Source organism: Grus americana, chromosome 4 (genome assembly GCF_028858705.1).
Source record: "Grus americana isolate bGruAme1 chromosome 4, bGruAme1.mat, whole genome shotgun sequence".
In the NCBI taxonomy this organism is placed as follows: Eukaryota; Metazoa; Chordata; class Aves; order Gruiformes; family Gruidae; genus Grus; species Grus americana.
In genome coordinates this window covers 12,000,806-12,023,771 of record NC_072855.1, presented here as the reverse complement: position 1 = coordinate 12,023,771, position 22,966 = coordinate 12,000,806, and positions in this window count along the sequence as shown.

The window sequence follows — 22,966 nt, the reverse complement described above, 5'->3', positions numbered from 1 at the left end:
ACATTTTCATGAAGCTAATACTTGGATGATTTTACTGGAGTGTGATTTTGACAATTTCTGCTCAGATTCGTCCTTACTTCTTTTGTCATCTTATGCAGAAACCTTGCACAGTTAGTCTCTCAGACTATATGAGAGATTATCAATGAGAGGATAATTTTATCCTCATTAAATTTTTAATATTAGGAAGACAGGAAATAGTAAAGTTAAGCCTTCAGTTCCCCTGAATTAGGGGAAAATATAGGTGAAATTGTGAATTATTTTTATTTCTCCAAAGTGGTATCAAGGCATATTTTCACATATTCTTTTGCAATTTCAGAAATTTTAACTTAAAGTTGAAACAGCTTAATATAAAGGTTCAGATTAAGCAAGCAGATAGATTTTCAATGTCACTCAGCTAGTTTAAAAGTCTTGTGAGCATCTAACAGAATATGCATCTGGTGTTTTATTAAAGTAACAATGCGTGTGGGACATTCAGCAGTGTTTTTCCATTGTGGTCAAAGTAGTTTGGAGAATTCAAACATAACAAAAACAGTCTCATGACACTTGGAGATCCTCTTTTTTTCTTTTTTTCTTTTTTTTTCATTTTTATCTAATACAGTGTTACTACACTGCTTTTAATAACTATTTCTACTGCACAAAAAATCAAGCATAATCTCTAGAATAAATCATGTAAACAGCTCCTTTCAGACTGCAGAAAAAACTAAATTTGTGCATTGGACAAGCACAGGAGAGCAATGAATCTTTAATATCTTCAAAAGTAGTATTTTTTTTTCTCATGGTATTGACTAGTTATGCCATAGCAACTAAAGAATAAAGCTGTTAAAGCCACTCCTATACTACCAGTAACACAGTTTAAGTGAAGAGGCTCAAACTGGTAACAGAAGAATGTGTATGCCAGTAAGATTCAAGCATTCATTAGCTACATTCCCATATGAAGTTCCTGGTAAAAATTGTATGTATCAAAAAAAGTACAAAAAAATTAAAAAAAATTAAAAAAAGATGGAAGATTGCAGAACCAACATTTGGTATAATATGCCTATTTTCAAGATCTTTGGTACTTTTATTCCTTTACTCCAGCTCAGAAATTCTTCGTGTTTGTATTTCTGCAAACACACAATTCATGTTAAGATTTTAGCCTTATTTTTATTTTGCTTAAAGTGACCACACAACTTATTTTCATACAGTAGGAGGATTGGGACACTATAGAAGATACATGAAAACAAAGATACACCTCATGGAATAAAGTACCAAAGTTACAACCCTTGAGTTCCCCAGGCCTACAGGTTCAGTCACTCGAGTATAAATGTCTCAGATACACACGCAATCTTGGCCAATGACTGAATTTTTACTATCATGCTTAGTTGCTGTATCCCATATTACAGGGTGTGGTGGAATATCAACATTTAAAATCATCCATATCCTGAGGCAATACTTCTGAATAAATGGTGGGAAACAAAATGGATTAAGTTTATCCAACTTTAGAAAACATCTGAAAATAACCTGAAGCTATTTCTCTTCCTTTCAAATGCTCAATCCATTAAGGGGAGGTGGCTCTTCTTTGCTGGGTGGAGTCAAGGATCACTTTTCATTTGGTCCATACTCTACTGTACATTAAAATCATGTTCGTCCTTTAATTTCATCTTTCATGAATAAAACGTAATAGAAGTCTCTGGAAGAACTCACCATGCAAATAAACTGTTTCATTATTATAGGGGCTTAAATCATCACTTAGAAATAGGTTTATGTACTTATTATTTGGCTTATTAAAATAAAAGATCTTGTTACAGATTTATTTCACACACCCTTTTCCAAAGAACATACAAATTTGATTCAATCCCAAGAGCATACTCTTGGATGGACTTTTTTATTAATATAAAGAGTCCCCTAGAAAAATGCAGTATCTCTGTGGTTTGGATTTGACAACAATATTGCAACTCCTAGATTAGCATTTTCCTTATATTTTGCAAAATTGGTACTGGTCATTTAGGTAGCCACCCTTCTTCTGGAACACCAAGGACCTCAGAAGTGGGATTTAATAAAAACAAGGCACAATATAAGCCACTAGTGTGAGACCGGCAGTAGGAAATACCAAGATGATGGTAAACTGTCTTAGAGCTCACATGTCAGAGTTTGCTAGGATAAGTGCTTTAATGGGACAGTGGATGACGGTGAAGCAATAAATGCCAAACTATGTGAAACAGTGTCACATCACACATCGTCTTATACAAGAATACATTATGTGAAGATGTGATTTACTAAAAATTTGAAAATTAGTTATTAGGACTTCATAGTATCAAAGGGGGAAGGATTTCAAACAGCAACCTTCAGAGATAATTCTGTGCCTGTTTACATGTTTTGAAGAAATCTGGATGTCTATAATTTGCTGATGATGGCAAATTGAAAGGGGCTAAATGCACTACTGAGGGTAGGATCAGAATTCAAATCTCTTTGAGAAAGGAAACCTGTGTTAAAGACCTGTGTTACAGAAAATAAATGTGGAATGGGGAACAGCTGACTGGGTGAACAGAAGAGGATGAAGGACTGTAATGGGTGACAAGTCAGACATGAACAAACATTTTGGCTGCAGTGCAAAAATGGCAAGCTTCAAATCAGTAGAAATGTCACAGACAACATACAGAGAAATTTATTCTCTGTTCAGTGAGACCCTGAAGAACTGTATCCAGGTTAGGCACAACACAACACAGGAAAGATGTTGACAAATTAGAGTACAAAGAGGAACAATAAGACTGATAAGAAGTTTAGAAAATATGAATTTTGAGGAAGAGTTGAAGGAATAATGTTTATTTTGTCTAGAACAGACTGAGGGCAGATACAACAGTCTTCACAATGTAAAAGCCTCTTATGAAGTAGATAGCTCTTCTCATCTGCAGGGGAAAGGAAAATTAGATTTATATTCTGTATTTTCATAATAGTAGAGTAATGAAATACCAGGATCTGTTACATAAGAAGAGTCTCCTTCATTGCAGCTTTTTAAGTTAGATATTTATTTATTTATTTATTTATTTATTTATTTATTTTTAAATATTTGGTATCCTGGTTGTAGTTATTTCTGCCTCAGGGCATCAGGGTTGTACTGGATCCCCAGAGATCCTTCTGATCCCTTGCATTTGCATGCTTTCAGGATTTAAGTTGACAAAACAGAATAGCTTAAGCTATGGGGGGATCAAAAGACCTCCATCTGTAAATGTCCCAGAGCCTAGTGGATATAAGCCAAAGAAGATGGTGATTCAGACTCTTTCAAGTCTAGCTGTCCAACCACTAACTAAAAAGGCATTATTTCATTTGGTTGTGTTCTGTAGGCGCAAACCATGCTTACATCACTAGAGTGAGAGATAGGGGAAACCTGTTTTCTTTCAATTTTGTAAGGGTGTAGCTGTTTCTTTGGCACTGTCAGTGCTGATGTGTATGTGACCAGTGCCAAAGCAGTAAGCGTACACGGGATTTAATCAGGCTGAAGAGTTCAGAAGAGATTTTGAATGGTGGTTATACCAAAACACTGGATAGATGCTTAGTAAGGAATCCCATATCCTACAGTGACTGAATGGGCTTTGGTCTACCCAAGCTAAACAATAAAAAATCTTTTTGGAAGATTTAGCTTTTTCGTTGTATTATTCTTGTGCTCAGACAAGCTTAGTGCTTGTGAATGAAAGCAGATATGACAGCAAAAGAGACAGACATAATTTCTTTATCTGCACAGGCACAGCATGAAATAGAGTGGCAATGCTGATGCTAAAAGGCTTTCTCAGCTTATGGGAGGATAGTTTAGTCTTCAGGCTGATGCAGAAACAATTACCAAGACTGATGCTTCTGATATAGGTGCCTGTTCGCTAGGAAATGACATTGAGAAGTGTAGGCTAATGAACAGCTGTCACTAATGTCTTGGACTTTAAACCCATAATTTAGAACAGAAATATAACATCCATTGCATGTTACTGGTCTGTTCAGCAATCCATTTCTACTACTAAAACAATTTTTATAAGCAGAATTGTTTTATACACACAGTTTTATTTCAACTGAATGTAAGACTCACTAATTTTAACTAAAAAATGCAGCTACTTCCAAAATTTTACAATATTTATCAGGAAGAATCAGATTCAATAGTGGGTCAAGCATGACACAATTTTTTCCAGTAATTTTTCTTGTGTTTCTGCTGGCTTACATTGCTTTTCCATCCATTATCCTCAAAGAAAATACTTCAAAGTACTAGTGTGTGGGCTAGACAAAATGAATTAGTAGATCAGATATTAGGCACCTGACTCCAAAGCTCCAGTCCTCCAAACTCATTCTTGTCAGCTGCTTAAAGCAGTGTGAAGTCCATAGACATAATTTTGGCCACTGGATTCTCTTGACTAGATGTTCATCTTGTGTTATAACCATAATTCCCACATCATCCGTAGCTCAAACCTCCCATCTAAGTCTCATCAGGGTCTGCTAACAAGACATCTCTTTGCTTATTTTGGTTGACACCTTGATCCAGAAAGCAGTTTCAAACTTACTTAATAAGTCAGTCTTTTAAAAAGAATAACTGAAAGAGGTTGCTTTCCGTAACTATCAGGCACTGTTAATTTTGGGGAAGAGCTAATAGAAGTGCTATCAGTATATTCCCATAGGCCAATAAGACTATGAAATCACATGGAGTCTCTGTGGGTTTGTGATTTTGCATAAACTGGTGGACACCACTACTGAGTACCTTAGTACTTATCCTACGGTCCCAGATAAATGTATGGGGGGTTTGCAGTTCCAAAAACAGGTTCTTATTAGAAGAAAAGTTTTCTTTTGGAAGAGGAAGTCACACCAGTAAAACAGCGGGGCAATTACCATATGCCTAGCTTTGCTGGGTCTCGGTTGTATGAAGAGTGCAACGACCCCAGTGTTGTAAACTTCCATTACACATCCAGTTGGCTTTGTTGCTTGGCCTACTCTGGCCTTTCAGCTTTGGGCACTGTGGTTTGAAGCTGATGAAAACTCAGGCAAACACCCCAGAAGACTAAATGACAACTGCTTTTTCAGTGACCACAGTATTACTCCAGTGACACCGTGAAGTTTACAAAGATATAAACAATGATTTCATAGTATCAAATCAATAATATGTGCAACAAATTATCTGTATCACCATGTACCTCCAAAAATCTAGACTAATGACAGCTTTCTTGTGTTTAATTGGCAGAGTTCATGCTACTGTACTAATTTTGCCAGCTGAGAGATTTGTTGTCATTGAGTTTGGTGCCCTATTTCAGGTATAAATGAAGAAATATACCCTAGAAAGTACACCATTTTTAGCCACTGAGTTTATCACTTTAATTGCCAAGGAAAATATTTTCAAAACTGAAAACCACGCAGGCTTTATTTTCATACTTGTTGAAAAAAAATTTCCACTGCTACACAAACACAAACACACCCGTGAGCACAAATCCTCAGTGAGGTAATGGCAAAGCTCAGAAGCAAGTCTGCAAGAACTGAGACTTGCTTATGTGAACAAAAAAATGTTAAATTTACAGGCTGGGTGGCTGACTGCTATCTTCCACAGGTGCTAGACATAAATTAGCCATAGAATTTTTTCATTACTGCATTCAGTTTTTATTTCTGTTTGCTGTTATTTATAGAATATGCCTATCAGAAGCCTTTGATCCTAATTACTACCTTCTTATTACTCTTACTGAGCTCCTTTAATTTTAATGGATATCTGTATTTGTGCCTGAGACTAGTGGACCAAAAAGACAACACTGAGGCTATGGTTTGCAACCATCATGTTTGTCCTTATGTGGCGTAAGGGAGAATGTGGTCCTGGTTCTGCTATTCAGAATAGCCGGTCTATTACCGTGAGTAGTATGTTTGATCTGAAATGATTTGGAATTTTTTTTTAATTAAAAATTACTTTTCTTTTGGTGAAAATGTTAAGTGTATAACATATTGGGAAAATAAAGTATTTAGTATAATTTTTGATTTTAGAAATGTGCAGACGTTTTTGCCTTTCTAAAGAATTGGTGACTTAGTGAGGATAGAGTAGTGAAGATCAATAAATTCCTTTCTTCCACCTTCTATTTTCACTGAAAATTTACTCTTTGTTAATAAGTTGTAACCTGAAAATCCAACAATTCCAAATGTACCCTCAGGCAAAATGGCTATTACCATGCATATAAAAGGAGATGGCTTCAAGTATATTTTGTCTGTGAGTTTCATAAAAATAGATTTCTGAGGACAATTTGATCTGTCTCCAATGGAAAATTTCCATGGACTTATGAGCCATTTTGAGTTATGAAATGATACCAGTGCTGATTGTATTTGTCCACTGAAAATCTTGACCTATGTCATGAGGCCTAAAGGAAAGCAAAACAAACCCCATTTTCTGTAGGAGAGAACTATGAAGCTGGATGTGAGACTAACAGCTTATGTAAATGAGTTTCTAACCTCTCACATAAACAGCTTCTGGGTTCTCTACCAGTATTACTCAGACTGTAACAGAGCAGACACCACACAGAACAGAGATCGTTGAAGCCTGCAAAGAGAACCAAAAATTGCCCCTAGGAGTTCTTAAAAGAAATTCCTTGACACAGATGTCTATGTACTCCCAGGTGTGCCCACAAAATTATCTCTGCAGAATGAAGACCATAACCCCCTTCCCTAAATAGTTATAGTCTAATAGCAAAGGTGACACAAATACTGAGAATTAGAAACAACAGCTAATGATAGATGTGGGCCACAGAAAAAGTCACACCATACTGAAGCATCTAAGAAAGTCACAGAGCCACCAGTGAAAGCAGAATAAGGAACACATCATTAAAAAATACCAAAAAACAAACCCAAAGCAAAACCAAAAACCTCAAAAAAACCCCAAATGACCATCATAAGTATCATAGCATGGACTGGAGAAATCAGTGTTTCACAGAAGTTTACGGCTACAGAAATCCAGAGCTCCGTTCTGTCTTTCCACTTAACATTCTGGGCATCTTTGATGTAAGCTATGCATAAGGCAGCTTTTTCACAAGCTCTTCGAGAAGGCAGACTCACACAGTCTCTCTCCTTGAGACCTTACACAATGATGTCCTAAAAATGCTTACTGCAAACATAGCTGTTTTACCTCCTATGGTTCCTTGGGAAATTAAATATCTCACAGTGTAAGAATCTGGGAAACAAAAGGATGTATTGCCATGTATACATCTGATTGGTTTTCTATCTACAAGAAAACAAGATACATTTTGACTTAGATATGTGTTGCATGAAAGGTAACACAGTCCCGAGCCGAGCTGAGTGCTGCTTTATCAGTCTCTGAGAAAAAGACATTTTTTAAATGAAGAACACATTGGTGGTAAGTTTAGGATAGTGTAATTTATTTATTTTTAAAGATAATCTCTGCCTTCCTATGAAATCTATAATGATAGCACTGGACTAAGGGATAATGAGCCTAATATGAAAAAATAGAGAGCATACTGAAAAACAGCTGCTTGAGCTTATTTAAAAGCATATATACAATAAAAAAATGGTAACAAATTATCTGTCTATAGCATGTCAGATAATTTCTAGGTCAAAACCAAAATGAAAGACTAGAATTCCTACTACAGCAAAATTCTTCGTTATGCTCCACTGTAACATGGTAATTTTTGGAATTATTATTGCGTAGAATAAATATTCTCCTATCTATTGGGGTTTCAAACTCCTCAGTGAAGAGGCCTGATCCAATGCCAGATAGAAGCAATGGAAAAACTAGGACAGACTCGAGTGAGAGTTGATACAGTCCTTGGAGGAGGAAGCCTGTTCTGAATAAAGTTGCTCCCTTACGGTATTGCTTTCCTTGAATGGATGTGTATTTCCACAATTAAAACTGTTTTCACAAGTGAGGTACATTAACTGCTGCGGGCCCTAATGAAGCAGACAGACTGAAGGTCCTACATTACCATCTTTGCTCTGTAGCAAAAGTATGGTTGCTACATCTCAAGTAATCTACTCACAACTACTTGCTGAATGGCTTTTAGTAACATTCTTTAAAGAAACAGTGAGAAGAACGACAAAAATATTTAGAATTAAATTGTATCAAGTTAATATCAAACTAGGATATTGAGGAAAAAGGTGGCAAAGATAACGCAAATATTGCTAGTGTTTTCTACAGGAGAGGTATCAGAGCAGTTCAAGGTCCTTAATTTCATACACATGCACTGAAATAATTTTAGGTTCTTTCTTTCTGAAATTATACTTTCTTCTGTCCCACAATCCAATTGGTATCATCACTTTGGTACTGGTGCAGTGGAATGGAATTGATGACACAGGAGGATCCTTGCCCAACCCAAATGAGTCTATGTAATCAATTTTTAGCTAACACAGATTTTCCTGCCTCTCTGGTAATCCTTGCTATGCAGGATATGTTCCTTTCTTAAGGGAAAAGATATTCCTTACATTAAAAAAAACACAACTCTTCGAATGCAAATAAAATGACTAATGCTTCTTTAAGCTCCTAGTGGTTCCATGCAGTAGCTTAAATGAGAGGCTATTAGTTCATCTGTGACTGAAAACCAAAACCAGATGGATTAGCTTGTTAGAGTTCTCACAAAATATAGCTATGACTTATGGTCATGGTGGGGAATACATTTCTTTTTCAGTTGCCTTCTTTTAAGCTTCTCTTTCAGCTGTTTCATTATACTAGGCTTTTAGAAAATTGTTGCATCTAATCTCTTCTAAAAAGTCTTATTGAGTAAGAGGGAAGGAGCAGATGTTATTTTCAAATGTAAAAACATAGCTAAAAGATGAAACACAAGTTTGCTAGGGACAATTCATAAATCCTACATGTTCTACTACTCTTCTGTGAAAGAAAAGCCAAATTTGAAATACAGTTACAACAACAGGAAAAAGAGATCTTGGTCTCCTTTTAAAAGCATATTCTTCTTTTTGAGTCTTTGCATGAATTTAGGACTAATGAATTAATGTGATGGTGCCTGCTGTTAATTGTTCTCTGTGTGTACATCAACATGCCTAGTGAAACAAACTTGTCAAAGGAATTTGGCATAAAGATACCAACAGTGTGAATTGTAAGGGGTTTTATCAGGAAACAGGCAGCTAGATAACCAGCTTGATCAGGACAGTACCATTGTACGCATGCCAAGAAGCACAACTCTACATGCGTAAGGAAGTTTTAAGAGAGAAATGACACATACTGGGTTTTAACTCATTTAATGCACTTTCTTGGTTGTAAAGAGCTTCTGCTCTGAGAGTTCTGGCAGCAGATGTGTGCCTTTGAGTCCCACTCCTGTTCATCCCGGAGTCAGTGGGAAGGTCTCCCCTGTTCTCACTGACAGCAAAATTTGTTGAATCATTCAGCATGTTTTCAGAGTGCTCTAGCCCCTCTCAAATTTCTTTGAACCCAATAAGTGGTGTGGATGCTCAATCCCTGACAGAAATTCCTGAAAAGGTTCATCAGGACTCATCATACCAACATCCTTCCACTATACAATACGCCTCAACTGTAACTGTTAGGGTAATTGCCATGCCTGTCTGGCCTTTGCTTGGTCTACTAGGACTACCAAGTAGTGTCCCACTACGGAACTCTGAAGCTAGCAACCTGAATCAAACTTCATTTATTGTATTATAAAATCGGAGTTTTGGATACATATCTAGTATCAACTTCATTGGATTTATTGGGGATGTAGATATCTATCTACAGTGCTCAGATACCAAACAGCCATTAGATGAGAGTAAGTTTTAATTCTCACTAGCTTCACTTTTATTTAAAAGGAAATAATGCAGTCTGGATAGTGTCTGTTTGGAGGGCTATTCAGTTCTCCCAAGCTGTTGCCTTTATTACACATAGCTGAGCTAACTCCCATCAAAATCCGTGGAAAGACTATGGGTGTCTTCTGTGAAGGATGAACTAAATCCTTTTCAAGTTCTGAACTGAAACCAGACACAATACATGTGATTCCTGTCACCTAACTTCAAGGTTGGAATTCAACTGTCTAAATATCAGTGCAGATTGTGATTTTTAACACCTTAAGGTATTCAAACATCTGCACAAGGCTGCCAGGTACAACAGGGCATATGAGAGCGCTATGCCCTTCTGGAGTGTCAGGGCCCTTCTGCAGACCAGATGGAATACCCTGGAGCCTCTCAAATGGCAGTAGATCCGTATGTGTGCAAATGAATTGAGTCCTAAGTAGTTGCAATGTAAATGTCTACATGTGACTGAGGTGTCCAGGCTAATCTTAACATCAATAGAGTTAATGTATCAGTAAAATACAGAGAATTATTTGTCTAATCCAGAAGTAGACACCCATATTAGATCAAATGAATTGCACCTTAAAACTCCATTGACAATATTCATCAAATGAACTAAACGTTCTGCTCTTCTATAACACACAGTAACAGTTAACAGTAAAAATAACTAAAGAGCCTTTGTTTTGTGGTTGACCACTGACAATGTGCTGAAGCTTTCATTTCTCTGCCAGTGCCTCCAGATTGATACGTAAGGATTTTCTCTCTTCAGAGAACTGTCGTGGCTCTCCAGCTCATATCTTCACCACTTCTGTATCTCCACCAAATTCAGTGAAGCTGTCTCAGTTTAAGCATAGATTTAGATATCTGAGAGGGAGCTGTCAGATTCAAGAGATAGGCTTTTTAATAAGATGTCAAACTTCCCTATGCATTTTACCTTTTCACTAGCAAACTCAGTTCTATCTTTCTAGTTGTGTCTTGAAAGCTATATTTGTACTGCGGAACTTGCACGTACTCTGATAAATTTTAGCCTGCCTGTATTAGCTGTTGATTTAAAGGTTTCTTAAATGATGAGGCACTTTCTTCAAGTCAGCCACCATACAAATTTAGGTTATAATCTCTCCATATCTTGTAAAGCAATGCAGGGTCAGAATGGCTAAAACCTGAATGGAAGCTGTGATCTCAAAGAACTGCCAGGTGCTGCACGGAAATGGTGGTAGTGATTCAGAAGATGGCAGTGCTTCAAAGATGCTGAGAAAGATACACTTGACTCTTGGTGACTTCTGGTCAATTAAAGATCTCACGGAACATTTAACAAGGGGAAAGACATTAACTTCAGTGTCCTGGCCAGATCATATAGTATTAGTGAAAACAAATCCAGAATGTTTTGGGTCTAGATTTGCATGCCTCACTCAGAGTTGGGTGCCAGTTGGGAACCCTCTGAATTCAAATGCGCTCTACCAACTTAGAGCTGCGTAGGATTTGGCCCTAGAATCAGTTCTCTTCTAGATCTGCTGTCAGCTGTGCATTGGGAAATTCACCAGAAGCAGATGGGCTTTTGTTCCGGTTTGGTTTTGCTGCTGTCAGGTGAGTGGGAGTTACTTGAACTTCAAAAATAGAAGTGGAAGTCAAAAAGCAACCTAAATCCCAAGTGATTCTGTCCACAAGCAGATGTTTTTAGACCATCATGATTAAAAAGCCTGTATAAGAAAGCATCATTTACAATAGAAAAACAGATTGTTGGCACTTAGTGCATTTCAAGAAAAGAGCATTACAAAAATGGAAAAAAAACCCCAAAAACATTTTAGTGTTGCTACATCATATTTACTTACTAAATATTGATACCAGATGAGTTGCTATTTGTTGATAAAAACATTTTAACACAATAAATGCTTTCATTTATTTTTTTTTGAAGCATATTGTAAGATGTGGAATACTTAGAGGAAAAAAAAAGGAAGGACAGGTTGGTTTATATATGAACAAGCATAACACTTGAAAATATCTTGCGTAGGATATGTAGGGACAAATATGGTCACAATTCAATGGGTTGGTTATACCCTGGGGACTGGATACAATAGGCAGATTTGACTGATTAGCTTGGCAAACTAAAACTTTGGGATACTTGCACTAAGTGTCTGACATACCAGTGTGAATTTGCACTGAAAGGCACAACTTGTCCCTAAGCTATCTGACATACACCTTTAGGAGCAGTTTTTTCATTATTCTATGGAATATTTTGCCATTCAAAAAACTTTTCAGCCTAACATGAAACACTATAAAATAAGATCCTTATACAGAGTCCTTGGGACAGTTAGCTATAGACTGAGAAGGGACTGATTTAACCTGAACAAATCATATAATTTATTTGAGTGAAGTTCATCACATCCAAGTCAGACATCTGGAGTAAGTCACCTCTTTAAATGTGAGAGGTGAAGGAGGTAGGGGGGAATGGAGAGAGGAGGAGAGAGATTCTTCAAGAAGCCAGATGAGAAGACAAAGTTGAGGTTAAACAAAGTAGTTCTGATAAGACAACCTCTCAAAAACTTGTAGAAGTTGCTGTTGACAGATTAGATGAGGAGCCAAGAGGAGCTGGCACGGATGGGGTGAAAAGAAGTAACAGTGTTTCCAGAAACCAAGGTGAGAGCCAGAAGTTTGAATTTCAAGTGAGGGGAATGAGTGTATAATGAGGGGCGAGGGGTAGGGAACAGTCAGGCAGGCACACTGAGGAGGGAGCTGAGGGAGTCACATGGCAAAAATGGCAGAGTTCTGCACCAACAGCAAATACCTCTGAAATCCCAGGTGAGGACAGTCTAAAAGATACCTATCATCTCCTTCTTAACCCTTGCTGTTCTGTATAAGTGAAATTCAGCCATCATTGCTAGAAGTTAGTCTGTGATACATGGTCTACACAGTGGCTCCCAAACATTGATCTTGCTGAGGACTCAACCCTTAGCTGTGATTTTGCAGCATGAAATTCTAATTCTCCACTCAATTAAAAAAGAAAAACAAAACCAAAAAATTGTCTTGCTGCCTTTTACACACACACAAATTACCAATATACTGGAATTTTATAATATAGGTTGATTTTAGAACTTAAATACCAGATAGGTGTCACAGAAAGGGCTGGCAGGGAGATACCCATTTAAAAAAAAAAAAATCCTGTCCCTGAAGGAGACATAGTTGTTTGGCACTGTTAGACTGCTGAGCACAAATATTTTGTAGCAGCAAAAGTGTAAGTATTTACAGGACTTTACTAAACTTATCCCGCTGAGTTGAGTATCCTAAACACTAGACTGCAGAAACCATCTCCCATCTGGACCCTTGCATTTTTATGGTCAGAGAAACTGGTGGGAGCCCTCAAAGACAAATGCCAATAGCTTGTCTGAAAAAAAACCCCCAACAAAACCCCCCAAAAAAACAAAAAAACCCCACCCCAAAATACAAAACCTCTCACTCTCTCTGGGTGAGAACGGTCCAGAATTTTGTTCCTTGCTACCAGGATGAGTTCTCCAATCAGTATACTGCTATATAAAAAATGACCAAATCTCCTTCTCCTCCAGCAGATCTTCTGAAGAGAAGAATTAGGCAAATGTGCAGTCATAGATGACACCCAAGTGCTTAAGTGCAGAACCGATTTCAATCCTGAGTTTGCTTCGCTGCAGTGACTGTTAGCCAGCAATGTCACACTTGGCCTGTTTCTAAAATTTTCAGCTACCTGGTTGTGAGGAATTCCACCTCCTCTCAGTTGCCCATGTCTTTGTGGCACTGTGTAATGCCAAGCACCTCCCCTACTGCCTTTGAAAGTTGAAACTCACCCTAATCCTACTAACACAGGACTTGTGGGTTAGTGCAGTGCCTTCTTCCTTCTAAAAGAATAGTAGGAAGGGCTGGGGAGAGAGCGACTGGAACATAAAGCTTGGAGACTCTTTGAGCTGACTGAATGGCAGCTGAATGGAGAGAAGTGCATGCCATTTGGGACCTGACTAGTTCACTGCTGTTGTTCCTGAATACCATGAAACTGGCAGATCCATAAAAGAACCTGTCCTTCCAGCTGAGGCTCATCCTCCCAAAAACGTCCAAAATTAAAACGTCTGTCTGTGGACAAGCTTCATGAGTCTGTGCACTGCTACAGATGGAATTTTTGAATCCTTGCTTTCTCTTGCAACAATGAACATCATGTTATTTAAGCTGCTTTTCAGATTTGATCTCAACTGCAAATACTGATATCTTCATCTTGTTCTCTTCCATATGTAGTCACTGCTCTTTCCTAACTCTGAAATGCAGCTGCTCCATGACAAGTAAAGGATGAGAAAACAGGCATGCATGACTCCTTGACTAGTAAAATTTTCCAAAGACTGGGCCAGGAGCATGCAGAAGTCCTGGGGATAGCAGTAAATACACATTCCCTTGGGTTCTTTGGAGTGGAGAGAAGGCAGGCATGTCCTCTTTTTCCTCCCTCGCATAAAAAAATACCCTTAAGGTCTGCATGTTTCCAAATACATTTTATGCTCTGATTTCACTGTAGTAATATGATTCAGTAATTTCATTATGCAAATTCCTCTTAGACCGCCTATTATTTGCTCTTCTTTTATCTAGTTATCACCAAAAAAGCATGACAGATTTTAACCTATTTGGTTAAAGCACATTGATAAACAGAATTTGGTGAGAATACTGATTAAAACAATTTTTTCCATCATGAAAAACTGCAGGAGATTTCAAATACAAGGCAGCTCTTGGCCCTGAATGGAAGAGGAGTGTGATGCAGACGTGAAAGAGGTACAACGCCCATCTGTCTTTCAGTGTGGCTTCGATGATAGGCAGAACAGGCATCTATGTAGAGGGGGTGGCAAGCGCAAAGCCTTGCTATGACCACTAGTGAGTTTTCACAGATAGTCATCCGTGGAGACAAACCAGAGAAATGTGATTAATGAGCTGGAATAACATGATCTTGACGAGTACTGTAGTGTGTGCTACAATGTTTCTTTACTCTGCACATCTGTCACAAACAGGCTCATGGAATCATTTGCCGTTTGCTTTATCTGCAGAAACATTCCTTGTGTGCTGACATCATACAAAATGTGCCAGGGTAAGCAAATAAAACCCTATGGCAAACAGCTTGGTCTAACAGTAACACCTGTCTTCTTAACTTGCTTTGGCCAATTATTTCACAGAACAAAGCTGATAAAAATGCCCATAGCTTGGGTGAGAACGTCTAACTATCACCTTTGCAGTCTAACCCTGTCACTCAACGCTAGTCTGAGTCACAGATTTAGGCGGAGAGTTCCAATTTAAAATGTAGTAGTGGCGGCAGGATGTGGGAAAACTGCTGCTCCCAAATCAGCAGCACCGTCTAGCGTGAGAAGTGTCAGATCAGACTTCCTCTATTCTTCTCCAAGGATCTGTTTTAAGTCACCATAAATAAGAGGACACTGGCCCAGAAAGACTACACTTCTCCACACATGATTTGTTCTCCACTTTATGGTTTCACTCATCCTATCAACCTCCCTTCTCTGGCTTTGGAGTTCTACTAGCTCCTCTCTTTGGCCATCGTTCAGCCTTCACAGGGAAAATTCAGGCAGTGTTACAATTTTCCTCATTGTGCCTATGTTGTCTTTTTCTTTAATTCCTCAGAAGTAGTTTTACTTACCTTCAAGTTCTAGCCCTCTAACTTAAAAAAGTTTCCAACTCCTAATTTTATGGCAAATCTTGAAAATGTGGTGTTTTTCTTAAAATATTAACTACTGCAGTAATTTGAGAGTCTCCATTCCATAATAAAGCAATTTGCTAGCTCTCATTTCATGGAGGGAAGCTCAAAAACACAACTCCTAGGCTTGTAAAAAGAAACAAAATATAGATTCTTAATTTTTAAAATCATAATTAGAAAAAGGCTCAGGAGTTTGTAAACTTGAGGTTGGCAAGACACCTAAACCCACCTTTCTTCAGCAGTTTTCCTTTGGACTGATTGTTTAATTAGATAAATTTGATGAGAAAAGTATCATGTACCCTAGGCAGGCACCATTTTTATGGTAAATCCCCCAACCTTTTCAAAGTGAAATTGAACAATTTGTCCTTTTATGGATTAAGCAGAATAAAGCTTTCTTCATGAATTTAATTTTTTAGCTCTGATTTCTAGAATTAGTTCTATACTTGTTTCTGTAATTAATTCTACAATTCTGTTTCAGCCTTCCAGTCCTCATCCCTCTTGGCATGCACTGCGCAGACCCTCTCACAGAAAGACTGGCTGATATCCAGCGACATCCACACCACCATTCTACAACGCCAAGTCACCATAAAAAGATTCATAAAATCTGCAGGCCCCTGAACCTTGTTACCCTGCCAGCAAGGAAAAAAACAGTCACAGAAAATGGGATGGCATCAACATGAAAAATTAGGGAAGAGATGGAAGACAGAAGGAGGTTGGTTTTGTGATGTTTTAGAGAATATCCATAGTTGTATACTGAATACCTGGTGTTATCAATAATGATAGTACAAAGGGAGCAAGTTGGATCGATACATGGAATTTGCACATTTAAAAGTGTAACTCATTTACAAGAAGTCTTTTCTTACTTGCTGAATAGAATTTAATATAATGCACTTGGCACACCTCTCTTCACAGTACATCCTCCTCTTGGCAAGATTCTCTAATCTTGCCAGTCTTTCCAGGAGATAATACATGCCATCTGGAGGAAATGTTTCTCTTTCCCCCGCCCTCCCATCTGTTACATATTTCTCTTTGATCTCCCCACCCTCAGCACTTTATCCTCTGATCATCCCTAGACCTCAAACTCTAGCTGTATGACCATTTTCACTTTCAGTCTCACTGTATTTCTATTTGGGTTTCGCCTTGTGGTTTTATCACACTACTGAAACTACTAGCTGCAATAGTCTTCACTGAATCCATCTCTAATTCTAATCTATCTCTCTCTTTCCTCTTGAAACTCTGAGTGAGCTTCCTAAACTCATTTTAGGACTTCTGCTATCTGATTACATACTCTTTAATCAGGCAGATTGTCTGTATTATGGTCACAAAATCAGAAAAAAAGTAGGAAGGGAGTTCAAGATCCTACCTACCCAAGGCAGGATCAGTTCTTTCTAGAGTAATTTCTGAATAATAACTATGTAAGCTTTCATATAAAGAAGGCCTTAAAAAAACAGATTCCGCATCCTCTCCACAAAACTCAGTTCCAATGCTTTGCTCTCTTTATATTTAAAAATATCCGTCCCTTTATATTTAAAATAATATTTGTAGTATCAGTTCTAAAGTTCCCTAGCAGCATTTTGAGGCTTTTTCTTCTCGAGCTACCCCAGTGAACATGGAGAACAGCTTGCTACCCTCTTCCTTCATCAACCTTTTACGTATTTGAATACTTTTATCATGTCCCTTTTCTGTCTTCTTTTGTTTCAGACTAAACAATTTCAGATCTTCCAAGCTTAGCTTTAAGGTATAGTTATAAGTCTCTAATGATTTTACACTCTTGTAGATTCTCTCCAACTGATGCACGTCTTTTTTGAAGCGGCAAACGCAAACCTGGGCACAGAATTCTAACTGAGACCTTACCAGCAGTGAGGAAAGAAGAAATTATGAGGGATGGGGTGGGTTTTTTTGAGGGTAAGATATACAAAGGTTCTATGTATTTCAACAATGGGGAGAGGCTTGGGTGGTTTTGGTGTGTTATTTCTCCCTCAGTGTGTAGGCTGATGGTTTCTCATAAGCTTGAAAACTTGTATGCGGAACTGTATTGAACCAGTTGGTCCCCATTTCATTACTGGATTGCTCATTACTTGTGCCAAAGCATAATACTTAGCACTTGTTCTTATTGAATTGCATCTTATTTACTGGAAACATTTCTCCATTAAAAAAATAATTTTAAATTTCAATTTTTCTATTCTTTTGTCTTGCAGTCAGCTGCAATTAAGAACAGTGCTGGACTCAAGATATGTTCCTATGGAAACACCTGACACAATTTCAGGTGGACTAAGAAGGATTGATGACTTCTTGGACAGCAGAATTCCAAGAAGTTATACATCATGAATAGATATAAATAGATGAATAGATGAATAGAATACCCAGACTTTAATTTCACTGCTTACAAAAATATTATCAAAGACAGTATCAAAAATATTAGTAATGTCAGTATGTATTTATATGATTGCCACAGCTTCTACTCAGTCTACAATCCCTATTATTCTATTATAGATGAAATTAGGTTTGTGAGACACAGTATATTCTTAATTATAATGTCTGTTAAGTATTACTTTATCATCTTATGGAAGCTTGTATGCTGACTTTATTTTCACTCTACTGTGAACTGCACTTCTAGATTGCTTCTGACAGTTCATTAAGAACATCCTAAGGTGAAATGTATTGGGCCCAGCCGAGTAGAAAACATATAAAAGTGACTCTGTTCCTTTAACTCATTCCATTCAAATTCATTCCTCTTTCTTTAATGCACTGTATTCTTTTTGCATGTGGCAGGATCTTGCAGGATACGCATATTCACAGGGACACATTGGGGGGATGAAGTTATTTGAGATTATAGGCAGTTCTTCGACAACAAAGCATGGAGCAGAAAGAAGCAAAATCCCATTTACATTTGTACATTTTCCTCCAACTCACTATAGCCATTTATTAGAAGAATAAGGAATTTCTATGACTCATGATCATTTCCATGCGACTGTTGGTTCCATAAATTCGAATCACACACACAAATCTATGAGCTAGAGCAGACACAGTGTGGGTCTGGCAACCCACTAATAATGAGCTAATAGGAGGTAAGGAACAGTACAGCAGTATTTTTAGAAAACTACAAACTTAGGTATCCTGCTGAGCAGTGACTTGGTCTTAGGTCTGCCTAGTCCACCCACCCGCTCTCAACAGCTAGGTGAGCTTGCACGTTGCAGCTTCAGAGCTGGTAGCTCTTGCCAAATGGCCCTTTGCACAATATTCGTGACCTGGAATGGCCTGGAAGGCCCTACAGGAGGGTGGGCTGCAAAGCAGGAAATCTGCCTACGAGAACGGGTTTGATATTTCTTGTCTTTTTGCTTCTGCATAAAACTAAGGCTTTTAACACTCTGTGTAAGACGACTGAATCTTCCAGAGTAGATGATAGAATATTTAACTGCAACACCAAAACATCAAATCCAAGTCCCTGCTCTTGATCAGACAGATCAGAGAATTGAATCTGTGTCTTCTACAACTCAGAAAAAAATACCGATATTTTGGTTCTTGGATCTCGTGGAGGGGAAAAACTAAGGGGCCTTTTCTTTCCCTCTTTCATTCTCCACTCTTCCCTCTTCAAACACACGTTTTGACCAGATCTACCTTTGTCTCCTTATACACACCCTCACACATCAAACAGCTCTTCCAAACACAAGTTGTGATGCTTTGTTCTTCTGGATATCTTTCTTTTTTATGAATCAGTATTTTCTAATAAAAAACCAGACTTTTTTCTTTTTTGTTCCCAACCACCTGCTCAAATATACATTTATGTTTTCACCACAGACCTTATATTTAATGATAAAGTTTGAGATATGATTGCCCTTCTACAGCTAGAAAAAGGCCTGTTAAGAATGACAGAATTTAAAGCATATGATTTCTAAGCCAGTTCGGTTATTAATGGTCTGAATTTCCTCCCCTTAAACATACCAACACAAACTGTTCTTTTGGCTAGAAACAGAGTGAAGAACAGAGCTGGCTGTGGCATTTCCTTCAAATCATCCTGTCTCTGTGCCAAAAGCCTACCTTTCTTCTCTTGCATCAAATGCAATGAGTTCAGAGTAGTTGTGTCTCATGTTAGAGGAGAACGAGCTCTTGATTCTTTAATTTGCTTTCAGTATACTTTGAGAGTATTTCTTGAATACATTTTTGGACTCATTAACGCTTCCTAAAATTATTTATTGGCATCAGTTTGAGCAGAACACAGAGTAGAAAAATGACCCCTGCTTTTCAGCTATTGTTAGGGGATGGGTGAAAAGAGAAAGAAATTGTCCTTAAAAGTATACTTCTAAGGCAGAGCTTGCCTGACTTATGAAGGCAGACAAGAAAGTTCTCATTTTGCTTGAACTGATATGTTTGTGAAAATCTTAGTTCTCCCCCCACCCCTTCTTTTCTTCTGCAATGTCCAGTCTTGAAAACAAACTGACAGATGTTCTCTTGGATCAGCTTGTGAGACTTGCAATGTCAGGAGTGCAAACAGACTTTAGCGGTTTAGTTCAGGAAATGAGATGCAGACAATCTGATAAATAAACAGTGTTTATTACTCCAGTTTAAAGTGTGCTTTGGATTTCTTTTCAAAATACTCCTACAAGGAACTGAGGATGAATATTAAACATGTGCTCTTAATTTAGAGACCTCAATAGCAAGGTCAGAGTGATCTTTAACTTACACAATTTGTATAGTGAGGTTACAACAGAAGTGAATGTTTCTGAACCTTAACCATATTAAGGAAACAATAACAAGAAATTTGAATTACATAGAATTTCACTCCAAAGAAATTTATAAGACTTTTGAATACATAGAGATAAATTAGAATAATAGGATTTAGGACAGTGTGTGAATTACTTTAAATCACTTTGTGATTTAAATTGAGAGATGCAGAGATTTAAATCAGCTGATACATAATTAGCCAGTTTGGATTTGGACAAGACAGAGTGGAAAATATTCTTATACTCAAGCAATTAAGTATGCATTTTACTGGCTATGGGGTCACAAATTTAGATTTAGACATCATCCACATGGCACTTCCTTTACCAGCAGCATATAGATCCCCAGTGCAGCACTAAGGCATCATTTCACTGTTAACTCTATGTAGTGTCATGTCCCACCCTACTTCTCTGTTGTGGCTATGTGGACTACACAGCACAGAAGAGACCAGCATCCATCCATGGCTCTGACAACACATACGCAGCCAGGCAGAAGTAGGAGCAGCCAGGGACCATAAACCCGCCTTCCATTTACATTGGGAGATGCAAACAAGCAAGCACAACAGGACAATTAACTTCATAAAAAGCCAACAAGGACTTTTCTTGTATTGTGAGAAAGGGAAGAAGAGGGTTTAGAATGCAGTAGGTGAGTTTTGGAGCAATCTCCTGACATTCTCTTAAAGGCATGGTGACTACATGCTTCACTGTTCTTGGGAATGGCATAAAATCACAATTTGGCCCTCAAGAGAGAAGACAGATACACACTGAGTCACCAGTAAAATTTCCTGCATTGCTTTGGATTTGTCTTGAGGCACCTCCCTGCCAGCTATGCAGTAAGCATCATTTCCACCAGACAGAGGTGATTCAGAACCCATGAAACGGTCATCTTTCCAAGTGATGGAGAACTATACTGAATGAGTTATCATTTAAATAGCTTTTAGTGCCACATTTGAATTTTGAATTAATTCAAATTTTACTGAAAGGTGTTCAACAAGGAGCACTGAGCCATGAAACCTCTTACTCACTATTCCCAAGAGGAACACCCAATACTTGGTGTGACTTTCATTTTTTTCCCTAGCCTTTCACTCTGCATCACTCTCTTTTTTTGGAATAATGAATTTTGAAAGAAAAAAAAATGGTTGCAGAGACTGAGGTATCCCTTATAGTTCTTGTTTTATCTCCTGTAATAAACAGGAGCCTGATCAGTATCCCACAGAATATCACTAATACCCAGTCCTAGCAGTGGCAATACTATACATACGCTTATCTGAGAGAAATTATGTCATCTGTTTTATTTTGACTACGAGACAACAGTCAGCAGAAAATATACCTTGCAGATTTTTTTTTTCATCTTAAATTAATGAGATGCAGACTGATGAACCAATTATGGAAGATTCTGTGAAACTCCTTACACTCATCGTAGATTGCAAACTCTTCAGTCAAGGTTGCTCTCTTTATCTGTCCACATTTGTCCTGTTTCCCTAAAACCTATTTGAAGCCTCCAAGTGTGACTACAGAAAGAGATATCTAATAGGAATATCAATTCAGCTATGAAAGATTCTGGCCTAACAGCAGTAACTCCCAGACTGCTATTTGTAATTTGAAACATCTTCCCCAACATCTTCGTTGTAACAAAGGTCATCATAAACAATGAAAATATTCAGGTTACATACACACAGAGCTCGTTTCTTTCTGACCCATGTTTCACACGTAACACTTTTTGTTTTCATTAGTCTCCTGTTTCCTTAAAGGGCAAGTTTAGATCAAAACATAGACATCTTCCGTATTTTAGATACTGCTCTATAAATAGTTATTTAGTAAACCTTACCTTTCAAAAGTGACAAGATGTGTTCTACAGCAAAATTTTATAGTTTTCTCATCACAAGACATTTAATGTCTTTCGCTGTCATGTATACTTTCTTTTTCCATAAGTGAGACTGCAGTTGTCTAGAGAATCCAGTCTTGGACCATCTCTGTCCCTACAACAGAGGAAACAATAAAACACTAACTGTAGTGAGGGATTCTGGATGCTGCCTACTGCATTCAAGAGGTCCTTAATTAAAAGACAGCATCATAATTTCTTTTTATGACCATACAGACAGATGCAGCTGATCAGCAAATAGTGCCTACTTAAACCTGGTTCACAGAACACACCAGGAGAAAGTCTGAGGTAGTACCGTGCTTTTATCCCTTGCATGAAAAAGAGGGAAGGGGGAACTGCAGGCAGAAGTCAAGGCTGGAAGTGTCATACGCAGCAAATAAGACTTGCCAAGCTTGGTATGGCCTCTGGGTGAGCTATGTCAGAGGTCTTTCTCCTTAAATCAGCTTAACTTTACTGGAAGCCAGCTCAATCCATATCTAGATTAATTAATCTGAAAGTTATGAATAGTTGCTACCTCAGAGCAAATGTGAGTGTTTTGTTGATAAGGATGGCACATACAGGCAAGGTTTACTCTGCATGTTATGAAGACTGTGTGGGTGAGTAGTTAACAAAGCTGGACAGATGGTCTGTTCCACCTGACAGTGTTACTGGATACTTTGTGATTAGTAATAGCTAAAAACCCCACCCCAATCCTCAAGAATTCAGACTTTGGCAATACCTTCAACTAACATTATATAGAAGCTACCAAATATTTTGTTTAAGTGACAGTGGGGAGCCCAGCAGATCCCCTTTGGCTGTTGGAAAGCGTCTCGTACCACTTGCTGTGATGCCATGAACGAGTGAGTGGCTACCAGGGGTATGTTCAGCTCAGGGATGTTCAGCTTCATCACCTGAAAAAGGGATTCATGTCCAAGCGTCGTTGTGTTTAATATCACAACAGGGGTC